A 12,266-nucleotide genomic window follows, 5' to 3' on the forward strand; every position below is an offset into this window, starting at 1 on the left:
TCAATTAAAAGGGAAGAGTTGACAATTGTAAAATAACTTTGTAAATATACGGATCTGTAGGGGAAAGCAATACAAGGCATGCTGAGTTTCAACATTCCAGATCCTAGTGATATCAGCTTACTTAGGCAACAATTTAATGCATACGGTGTATGTGCATAAGTATATATACATGTACATGTATTTGTACATGGGTCTCTCAACTGTCCTTTAACAGCAGATTGGGGGAAAAAAAGGAATAGGACATGCTGGATTTCAACATGCTCCATCATTTGTTTCCAAGGAGATAAACCTCTGCCAGAGGAGTTTTGTAGTTTATTATCTCCCAGAGAACAAAGAATCAGCTATTGGAAATCTAACGTGCCAGATCATTCTCTACCCCATCATCATCTGTCAAGGGAGGGTTTCGGGAGACCCCCATTCACATTAGTCTGAATTTTGCTGAACGTACCGATATCGTCCAACAGTTTAATGTGTATGAAGGCCACCCAACTCTCCTTTGACAGATGATGTCGGGAAGAGAGGGATCTGCTCCGTTAGATTTCCAACAGTCGATTATTTGTTCTCTGTGAGATAAGCCGGTGTCTGAGGAGTCTGTCAGTGATTCTTTCATAGAGAATGCAGAAGTGTTTGGCTGAACTGAGTGCTCTTGTATATGGGGGAGTTGGAGAAGATAGCTGTCAGCCAAGCAATAGTTCAGCCAACAACATGTGTATGTGGTGTAGCAATGCCATGTAGGCTAGGATTACATCCTAGCTCTGCAGGCTTTGATTAGTAAACCTGGTTAGCCCTGTATATAAACAGGTTAGATGTTCACCTTACGCAATCAGCTCAGGGAAACTGACCAGACTGGATGTGTCTTGGAGCTGAAGAGAGAGACAGGCCAGAATCCCTCTCTGAGAAGTGTCGACACAGGCCGTGTGCAGAGAACCGAGAGTATCAGTGGTTGCTATGGACAATACTTGTTTTGTTTGACCAATCTGAGGCTAGCTCAGCCATGTATGAGTAGCCAGGGTCTGTTCTGTTTAGCTAGCACCTGGACAAGGCTAGGGATTTATGTTTATGAGCTTGTTTTGGTGCAGAGCAACCTGTGGAAAGCAATAAAAACTGCATGTGTTTGGACCAAAAGTGCATTGCCTTTGTGAACGCTACCTAAGACCTAATGCCTACCAGAGAGAGTGAACCCCTACAGGGGGGATTTTAGTCAGCTAACCCATATAAATAAACATGCAAGCTCAACTGTACCTGGCATGCATGTTTATAATAAACTTGGTAGACAAAGCTATCGGAAATATATGGCCGGTGTAAAACAGAATTTGCAAATAACAATTCTTCATCTAATAACAAAAAAGTGAAATGACCATGGTCTGCAGGAGACATCGCTGATCTATTTCCCATATATATATATATTGTAAGGCAGCACTAGTCATCATACTGGGGGTAACTCGCTTCGCTGCGTCAATCAATGCACACGTGCAATGTCTTTACGTTTTTCTCACAATGTTGCAGTTTATTACATCATAAGCCACAGTTCACCGGGTCCAACTCCGTGGCACGCCGACACACATAAACACAATGTTCATGAGCCAAGTGGCACACAGGCCCACTTGCTCCAGGTTACAGCTTACGGCAAGGTAATAAAGTAGCAATGTTCATATCACAATGTCCATATAGCACTGGGTATTACCTTTGCCGGGTTTAGCCGTCTCAGTCCATTACGCTTGCCACCACTGTGACTTTGTGGTTTCCCAGGTAGGGGTCTCTAGCCGTCGTTCCCTCAAAGGCCAATGACATCCACACAGGATCCAGGCTCTGCCTTTCAGGACTCTTACTCAAGCCGGCTCTCCCTCAAAGGCCACTGACATCCACACAGGATCCAGGCTCGACCTTCCAGGTACCAGGCTTCACTCCAAAGCCGCTGCCTTCCAAGGCCACTAGCATCCGCACAGGATCCAGTCTTTGCTTTTCAGGCTGCCAGGCTTCACTCGGCCTCTCACAAACGGTGTCCCACACACACGGAGCACAGGCCTCACGCCTCACACCGAACACACCTGTCTCAAATTAAGCAGGGTTTATATATGCATCCCGTGCACACACACACATACACATACTGACAGGACCTTAACTGTGTGCATCAAGACCTGTGTGATGTCACGGTCATGTGACCAGTCAGTTAAAGGGGAAGGTACATGGTCTGGTAAACACATCCTGGACCATTTACAGTAATGCTAGCAAGCTGCTGCATTGCAATATATATATATATATATATATATATATATATATATATATATAGTGATCATACGATATAAGCACTGAGAGCAAATAAAACTCCATTATGTGAAACAGAAGGACCGTATTTTGGGAAGAAAGATAATATATTATGTTGCAAAATACTTAATCTACAGATTAGACAAAAATCACAATAATTACCAAGTCATCAGTAAATGGAGCCTTAATTACTCATTAGGACACCACTTTATCCAAAAGTTCAGACTATTATCAATTACAAAGCATCGCTTTCTTTAGACATTTTGGCTATATTACTGGATTTTACATGTGGTTTTCCCACAAAGGGTTACAGCACACTGTGTACTGGAAAAAAAAATCCAACTTTCACAAAAAAAATCATGTGGTTTTGTGCTGCATAGTGCGAATGGAGTTTTTTTCATTCCAGTCCACAGCCACCTACCATCTGGCTACTGTGGGTAAAAAAATACATGAGGCCAGACTGTGATCACAAACAATGCTAGAGCAGACCTGTCTAGAATAATATCCACCATTAATCAGGCACAGTGAGTGGGTGATGGGGAGGATTCATTGTCTAAATTACTAGCTGAAAAATTACTCGTCTTGTAATTATTGTTCATTGTCAAGTATCAAACAATAGGAAATAATAGGAAAACTTCATTTATGAAAGACATATCTAACTAATGCATTGTGTCAAATTTAGTTACCAGGAATTTATAACTTTACTTAACTTAGTTATTGATTAAGAGGAAAAATATTATTCAAAATTGTAATCAACATTTTTTTTGTTATATGATTATTAAAACCAAAGATTAATAACTTTTTTTTTTGCACTAATTTATTATTTAGGGTTTTTTAAGTCGTTTTTTTTTGTGCTGTTGAATTTTAAGCCAAATTAATTTAAAATGAACGTACAATGTTTGATGTATTGGTGCAAAATTAAAGATGCTAATTTTTTTTTTCTTTTTGCTTTTTTATTATTTTTTTTTTTCCCAGTAAAAAGTCGCAGAATCCATTCAATAAACTTTAGAATACAACACCTTTTGCACCTTTTCATGATATTTTGAAAAGGTCACAAATGATAAACTAGACTATTACATCTGTATAACCAAAACCACGTCAATAATGAGAGATGAAAAAAAACAAAAAAACAGATGAGACCAAGAGTCAACAGAAAAAAGGTGCAAATTAAAAAAAATGAAAAATCATAAATTTCCATTATGTTACGCTTTGCTAATAAAACATAATCAGAAACATGTTTACGTTACATAGACATATTTTAATGATTTTATAAGATTAAATCCTTCACGACCTTGCGATATTCCATTTTTGCATTTTCGTTTTTTGCTTCCCTTGTTCCCAGAGCCATAACTTTTTTATTTTTCGGTCAATATAGCTATATGGGCTTGTTTTTTGCAGGATGAGTTATACTTTTGAACGACACCATTGGTTTTACCATATCTTGTACTGGAAAATGGGAAAAAAATCCAAGTGTGGTGAAATTGCAAAAAAAAGTGCAATTCGACAATTGTTGTTTTTTTTTACCATGTTCACTAAATGCTAAAACTGACCTGCCATTATGATTCTCCAGGTCAGTATGAGTTCCCATATACCAAACATGTAAAGTTTATTTTTAATTTAAGTGGTGAAAAAAAATCCAAAGTACGAAAAAAATAAAATGGCGCTATTTTCTGAGACCCATAGCATCTCCATTTTTGGGGATCTGGGGCAGTATGAACGCTTATTTTTTGCTTGCCGAGCTGACGTTTTTATTGATACTATTTTGGGGTAGTTACAATGTTTTGATCACCTGTTATTGCAATTTATTGCAATGTTGCAGCTACCAAAAAAACGTAATTCTGGCGTTTCGATTTTTTTTTTTACGCCGTTTACTGATCAGATTTATTTACTTTATATTTGAATAGATCGGACATTTATGAATGTATTTTTATTATTATTATTTTATTTAGAATGGGACAAAAGGGGGGTGATTTGAACTTTTATGTTTTTTTTATATTTTTTAAAACATTCTTTATTTACTTGCTTCAATAGTCCCCTTAGGAGACTTGAAGTTGCGATCTTCTGATCGCCTGTGCTACACACAGCAGGGCTTCAGCATAGCTATGTATAGCAGAAGTCTTCATCTCCTATGAACACCGGCCATGGGCTGGCATTCATAGGAGATCTGCAATGATAAGCATGGGGGTTTTCTGCAGACCCCCGACTGTCATTCCAACCAATCGGCACCCCGCGATCAGGTGACCCGATGGGCGGGTCTTATGACAAGCTTCCGGCGCACTCGAGTTAGATGCCACTGACAGTGATTGACAGCGGCATTTAACATGTTAACAGCCACGGGTGGATCTCGACTGTACCCGCGGCTATTAAGGGCACATGACAGCTGATCAGATCCGTTGTCATGTGCCGGGAAAGATGCGGGCTCAGCACCGGAGCCTGCATCAAAGGGGGTAGATGTCCTTGGACGTACCTATATGTCCAAAGCCATAAAGGGGTTAATGGCCTCTACAGAAGAGCACATCCATATACAGTGTTATATGGATAATCCCTCATCATTTGACCCATCTCAAAGTCATTTTGACAACATGCATATAGAGTAGGGAATAGACAATAGCTTGGTATTTTCTGTGGTAACATACGGATAAGAAACCTGGTGTAGTGCCGGCGTCCCTGCCCTCTGCTAGGCAGGGACGCTGCTCCCCTCACCGCTCTGCTCCGTGCCCGGCATCCTCCCCCCGCTCTGCTGTCAGCGCGCGCTCCGTCCCGGCGTCCTCCTCCTGCTCTGCTCTCAGCGCGCGCTCCTTCCCGGCCCCTGTGCTTAGGGCGCGCGCGCGCTCCCCTCCTCTTAAAGGGGCCGCGCGCGTCGCCCTAAAGAGTCCCCGGCCAATGGCCGGAGGACTTCATCATATATAAGGCACCTCCTCCAAAATGGAGGTGCCCGAGCAATGTTGTTTGCACCTGTGTCTCACCTGTGCTTCAGCCCTCAGGTCCCGTTGCCAGTTACCTGCCAGTTTCCTGCCAGTTACCTGCCAGTTACCTGCCTGATTCCTGCCTGAATACTTGTTACCTGTCTGCCAGTCTGAGGTCCGACGGTCTGCCTTACTACTCCTGTCAGTCTGTCTAAAGGACCAGCCTGCCCGCTCACCTGGGAGCGCATATCAGCTACCTGCCTGCTTGCCTGAGGTCCGACGGTCTGCCTTACTACTCCGGTCAGTCTGTCTATGGACCAGCTTGCCCGCTCACCTGGGAGCGCTTCTCCGTTATCTGCCTGCTTGCCAGCCCGGAGGCTCCGTTGTCACGTGCTGTGACCACCAGCTATCTCAGAGACTCTTGCCCGCTCACCTGGGAGCGCATCTCCGTTACCTGCCTGCTTGCCAGCCCGGAGGTCCCGTTGTCACGTGCGGTGACCACCAGCTATTCCAGAGACTCTTGCCCGCTCACCTGGGAGCGCTTCTCCGTTACCTACCTGCCTGCCAGCCCGGAGGTTCCGCCGTCACGTGCCGTGACCACCTGCTATTCCAGAGACTCTCGCTTGCTCACCTGGGAGCACACATCTACCATCTGCCTGCTAGCCTACCCGGAGGCTCTGCCATCACAGGTCGTACCTACCCCTTACCCAGAGACTGCCCTGATCACTTGCCGTAACTCCCTGTCCGTTCACCCAGAGACTGCCACCCGCTCCCTTACAAGGGCCGCCCCCTTGTATAGTAGCTCAGAGGTTCCGCCTCCCGGACCCGTTACAGTTTGCTCGGGCCATGGAACCCGGTGGCACCCAAGCTCCCTCGCTCACGGACCTGTGTCATGAACTGTCCCGTCAAAGGTCCCAACAGGAGTCCATCCTGGGTCACCTGCGGAATGTCAATACTCGCCTGGACACTCTGACTGCACCACCTGCAGCCACTGCCAGTACCATGACTCGCAACCCGGCAGCTCCGCTACCCACTAATACCATGGTAACCTATCCCGGTCCCCGGCTGTCTGCACCTCCTCGCTTCGGAGGCGACTCCGTCCAGGCTCGGGGCTTCATAAATCAGTGCACCCTGCACTTTGAACTTTTGTCCCATCAGTTTAATTCCGACCGGGCCAAAATTGCCTTTATCATGTCCCATCTCACCGGGGAGGCCCTGGCCTGGCTAAATCCTCTATGGGAGAGAGGAGACCCCCTGGTGTCCAACTTGCCTGCTTTTCTCTCGGCTTTCCGGAAAGTCTTCGACGAACCCGGACGGAAGACCTCATCCACATCCTCTCTGCTACGCCTCCGTCAGGAGGGTCTCACCGTGGGCCAATATGCCATACGGTTCCGCACCCTTGCCTCGGAGCTGGCCTGGGATAACGACGCTCTGGTATCCGTCTTCTGGGAGGGTCTGTCCGGTCGTATTAAAGATGAACTTGCTGGTCGGGACATTCCTACCTCTCTCGATGATCTAATAACCCTTGCCACCCGGATTGACCTACGGTTCCAGGAGCGTGCCAAAGAGGTCACCCGTGAGAGAAGGATTCCACGTTTAGCTCCTACTTTCCAGAAACCCGTCATTCCCTCCATCTCTCCCCAGGTACACTCTCCTGAGCCTATGCAGGTCGACCAGACCAAGATGGTCAAAAACCGTCAGGACTCACGCCGTGCCGAGGGGAGCTGCTTCTACTGTGGCAGTAAGGAGCACCGGATCCGTGCCTGCCCGGAGAGGTCGGGAAACGCCTGTGTCTAGGTTCGCTCAGAGAGGTCCACCTAGACAAGAATAAATCCTCTCCATCCCTGCTGTTGTCAGTTTCGATCATCTACGGGGAGAACCGTTATTTCGAACTAGCCCAACTTGACTCTGGAGCAGCCGGGAACCTTATTTCACAGTCCCTGGTTGAGAAATACCGCATCCCCACCAAACCTCTGGCTGTACCCTTGTCTGTCGCTGCCGTGTATGGGGGCCTCTTACCTCGCCCCATTCAACTCATCACCGAATCCATTACCCTGCAGGTGGGAATGCTGCATTCTGAAAGTATCTCCTTTCATGTTCTGCCTGGACTCTCTCACGCCCTCTTGCTAGGTCTGCCCTGGCTCCAGAGACATGCACCCGTGCTAGACTGGCAAACCGGAGAGGTCCTTCGCTGGGGACAAGACTGTCATAAAACCTGCCTGGTTCCCGTCCATCCCGTCCGTCCCTCTCCTACCCCAGCTAATCTACCTGGACTTCCGATTCCTTATTGGTCTTATGCAGATGTCTTTAATAAAAAGGAGGCAGAGACATTACCACCACATAGACCATACGACTGTCCCATCGATCTGCTACCCGGTACTACTCCTCCCCGTGGGCGTATCTATCCTTTATCCGCTGCTGAGACCCGGTCAATGTCCGAATATATTGAGGAGAATCTGGCCAGAGGATTCATCCGGAAATCTACCTCCCCGGCGGGAGCAGGCTTCTTTTTCGTCAAAAAGAAGGACGGCTCTCTCCGTCCCTGTATAGACTATAGAGGCCTAAACCTGATCACGGTGAAGAATAAGTACCCCCTTCCGCTCATTCCAGAATTATTTGATCGTCTGAGGGGGGCTAGGATCTTCACCAAACTGGACCTTCGTGGGGCGTACAACCTGGTTCGTATTCGTCAGGGGGATGAATGGAAGACGGCATTCAACACCCGGGACGGCCACTATGAATACCTGGTAATGCCCTTTGGTCTCTGTAACGCTCCTGCCGTCTTTCAAGAGTTGGTCAATGACATCTTCCGGGACCTTCTCTACTCCTGCGTAGTGGTGCACCTGGACGACATCTTGGTCTTCTCTCCGGATCTCCAGACTCACCGGAGGGACGTTCGTCAGGTCCTGCTCAGGCTAAGGCAGAACCATCTCTACGCTAAATTTGAGAAGTGCCTCTTTGAGCAGACCTCGCTTCCGTTTCTGGGCTACATTATCTCTCAGACCGGCCTACAAATGGATCCTGAGAAACTGTCTGCCATCGAGAAATGGCCCCGACCGGAGGGGTTGAAGGCCATTCAGCGATTCCTGGGCTTCGCCAACTACTACCGCCTCTTCATACCACACTTCTCTTCCCGGACGGCCCCAATTTCTGCGCTCACCCGTAAAGGTACTAATCCCAAAGAGTGGCCAGCCGAAGCAGAGGAGGCCTTTCTTTCCCTTAAACAGGCCTTCTCTTCCGCCCCGGTGCTGCATCGCCCAGATGGCAACAAGCAGTTCTTCCTGGAAGTTGACGCCTCCTCCTCTGGAGCCGGAGCGGTACTTACTCAAAAATCATCTTCCGGGAGGATGGTAACTTGTGGCTTCTTCTCTAAACTCTTCTCCTCCTCTGAGCGCAACTATTCCATAGGAGACCGAGAGTTATTGGCCATCAAACTGGCATTGGAGGAGTGGCGTTACCTGCTCGAGGGGGCTCTTCACCCGGTAATAATTTACACTGACCACAAGAACTTGGCTTACCTCCAGCATGCCCAGAGACTTAACCCGCGCCAAGCCCGGTGGTCCTTGTTTTTTGCTCGTTTTGATTTTGTCCTTCATTTTCGCCCGGCTGACAAAAACGTCAAGGCGGACGCCTTGTCTCGATCCTTTCTGGTGTCTGATCTCGAGGAGGATCCGAAACATATCATCGATCCCGCCAGAGTAATGCAGGTGGCTCCCGTGAGTCTAAATCGTCTTCCTCCTGGTAAGACGTTCGTACCAGTACCTGATCGGGAGAAGATCCTACACTGGGGTCATTCGTCTAAACTAGCTGGCCACGCCGGTCAGAAAAAGACCCTCCAGCTTATTACCCGGCACTACTGGTGGCCTAACCTGCACAAGGATGTAATAGACTTTGTTTCTGCCTGTGTGTCCTGCGCCCGCAACAAAGTTCCGAGACACCTGCCGGCCGGCCGCCTCCTACCTCTGCCAGTACCTGCTGCCCCCTGGCAGCATATAGCGATGGACTTCATTACTGATCTGCCCGTCTCTGCCGGTTGTACGGTCATTTGGGTGGTCGCTGACCGCTTCTCCAAGATGGCTCACTTCATTCCACTGCCAGGTCTTCCGTCTGCACCCGAGCTGGCTAAAGACTTTATCCGCCACATCTTCCGTCTTCATGGCCTGCCCCGTCACATCGTGTCGGATCGTGGGGTACAGTTCACTTCCCGTTTCTGGAGAGCCACTTGTAAATTGCTGGACGTCACCCTGGACTTCTCCTCCGCTTACCACCCACAGTCTAATGGTCAAGTGGAGCGGATCAATCAGAACCTGACCAGTTACCTTCGGCACTTCGTTAATGCCCACCATTCTGACTGGGTGGATCTCCTGCCATGGGCCGAATTCTCGTACAACAATCACGAGAGCGAGTCTTCCTCCAAATCCCCGTTTTTTGTAGTCTACGGTCAGCATCCTCGGATCCCGTTTCCCGTCTCCACCTCGGCGGACAATCCGGCTGCGGAATCTCTTGTTAACAAATTTTCCTCCATATGGGAGAGTACCCGGTCCGCACTCCTTCTGTCATCCGAGCGTATGAAAAGACACGCTGACAAAAAACGTCTGGACCCTCCTCAATTCCGCCCTGGGGATAAAGTCTGGCTCTCGTCCAAATATGTCCGGCTCAAGATCCCTTCCTATAAGTTAGGGCCTCGGTTCATCGGCCCACTGGAGGTCATCAGTCAGATCAACCCGGTGGCCTATAAATTGAAACTCCCGGCCAACTTACGGATCCCTAACTCCTTCCATGTGTCTCTCCTCAAACCTGTGGTGCTTAACTCTTTTTCCAAGTCTACAGGTACGCCTCCTGCTCCGGTTTCTGCTGAGGACGAGTTTGAGGTAGAGAACATTCTTGCCACCAAAAGGGTAAGAGGAAAGACCTTTTTCCTGGTAGATTGGAAGGGGTTTGGTCCTGAGGAGAGAACGTGGGAGCCCCGGGAGAACATCCATGCCCCTCTCATCCTAGCTAAATTTCTGTCTGGCCTAAAAAAGGGGGGGCCTAAAGGGGGGGGTACTGTAGTGCCGGCGTCCCTGCCCTCTGCTAGGCAGGGACGCTGCTCCCCTCACCGCTCTGCTCCGTGCCCGGCATCCTCCCCCCGCTCTGCTGTCAGCGCGCGCTCCGTCCCGGCGTCCTCCTCCTGCTCTGCTCTCAGCGCGCGCTCCTTCCCGGCCCCTGTGCTTAGGGCGCGCGCGCGCGCGCTCCCCTCCTCTTAAAGGGGCCGCGCGCGTCGCCCTAAAGAGTCCCCGGCCAATGGCCGGAGGACTTCATCATATATAAGGCACCTCCTCCAAAATGGAGGTGCCCGAGCAATGTTGTTTGCACCTGTGTCTCACCTGTGCTTCAGCCCTCAGGTCCCGTTGCCAGTTACCTGCCAGTTTCCTGCCAGTTACCTGCCAGTTACCTGCCTGATTCCTGCCTGAATACTTGTTACCTGTCTGCCAGTCTGAGGTCCGACGGTCTGCCTTACTACTCCTGTCAGTCTGTCTAAAGGACCAGCCTGCCCGCTCACCTGGGAGCGCATATCAGCTACCTGCCTGCTTGCCTGAGGTCCGACGGTCTGCCTTACTACTCCGGTCAGTCTGTCTATGGACCAGCTTGCCCGCTCACCTGGGAGCGCTTCTCCGTTATCTGCCTGCTTGCCAGCCCGGAGGCTCCGTTGTCACGTGCTGTGACCACCAGCTATCTCAGAGACTCTTGCCCGCTCACCTGGGAGCGCATCTCCGTTACCTGCCTGCTTGCCAGCCCGGAGGTCCCGTTGTCACGTGCGGTGACCACCAGCTATTCCAGAGACTCTTGCCCGCTCACCTGGGAGCGCTTCTCCGTTACCTACCTGCCTGCCAGCCCGGAGGTTCCGCCGTCACGTGCCGTGACCACCTGCTATTCCAGAGACTCTCGCTTGCTCACCTGGGAGCACACATCTACCATCTGCCTGCTAGCCTACCCGGAGGCTCTGCCATCACAGGTCGTACCTACCCCTTACCCAGAGACTGCCCTGATCACTTGCCGTAACTCCCTGTCCGTTCACCCAGAGACTGCCACCCGCTCCCTTACAAGGGCCGCCCCCTTGTATAGTAGCTCAGAGGTTCCGCCTCCCGGACCCGTTACACCTGGACAATAAAGAAACAATAAAGAGACAGAAGAAGAATCGACGCCTTCGAAATGTGGTGCTGGAGATGGATGTTATCAATACCATGTGGTGTATTTATCTTATACGCCATTTTTCATATTTTTTGCACATTTTTATGCAGGATGCACCCAGGTCTCTTTAGTGTTGGCTGGGTGAATTGGGGCGTCTGTCCTGTGTGGGTGCACGTATTATAGTGCTGGGGAGCCCGCCTGATCTAATAGTATGGGCGTCATCAATAGGCTGCAAGCCAGACACTGTGCATCACACATATCTGTGTGACTGGCGCCCTAAGCAAACTCTATCGGTGTGCATTATAATACTACACAGCCACCCCTCAATGAATTGGTAGGTTAGTGAGTGGCTGTTTGCATCAGTATCCTGCACATGTGCTGCCCCTGCCTTTATCATGGAGGCTTGCTGAATCCTGCAGTGCATTGTTAATCTGGCCTGGTGTTGGTAAGGTATTATCTTTTACTGTGATGCAATACCATGGATGGCAAGAACAACAAATAAATACATTTTATAACACATCAAGCCAGACATGTCACTGGAAACAAGGATCACCAAGCTACGACCTGCCTACTTAGGATACATCACACAAAGAGAACAATCACTGGAGAAGGACATCATGGTTAGAATAATAGAAGGAACAAGGTGAAGAGGAAGACCCAATGGCTTGATACTATCAAGATAACAGCGGAGAAGACCCTGGTTGACCTATGTAGACTTGCACAAGATCGATCTTCCTACAGAGCGTTCATCCATTAAGTCGCCAAAGCTAGAGATCAAGCTGAAGGCCGGTAAGATAAAAAATTTGGTAAAGTTGGATCCCATGTAGTATCCTGAGAAAGGAGCCTCACTTTACATAACTATGGATCTCTCTAAACCAGTGTTTCCCAAACCCCATCCTCACGGCCCCCCACAGGTCATGTTTT

The sequence above is a fragment of the Phyllobates terribilis genome, unplaced genomic scaffold (genome assembly GCF_046119375.1).
Source record: "Phyllobates terribilis strain yellow unplaced genomic scaffold, ASM4611937v1 Scaffold_8__6_contigs__length_399053987, whole genome shotgun sequence".
In the NCBI taxonomy this organism is placed as follows: domain Eukaryota; kingdom Metazoa; phylum Chordata; class Amphibia; order Anura; family Dendrobatidae; genus Phyllobates; species Phyllobates terribilis.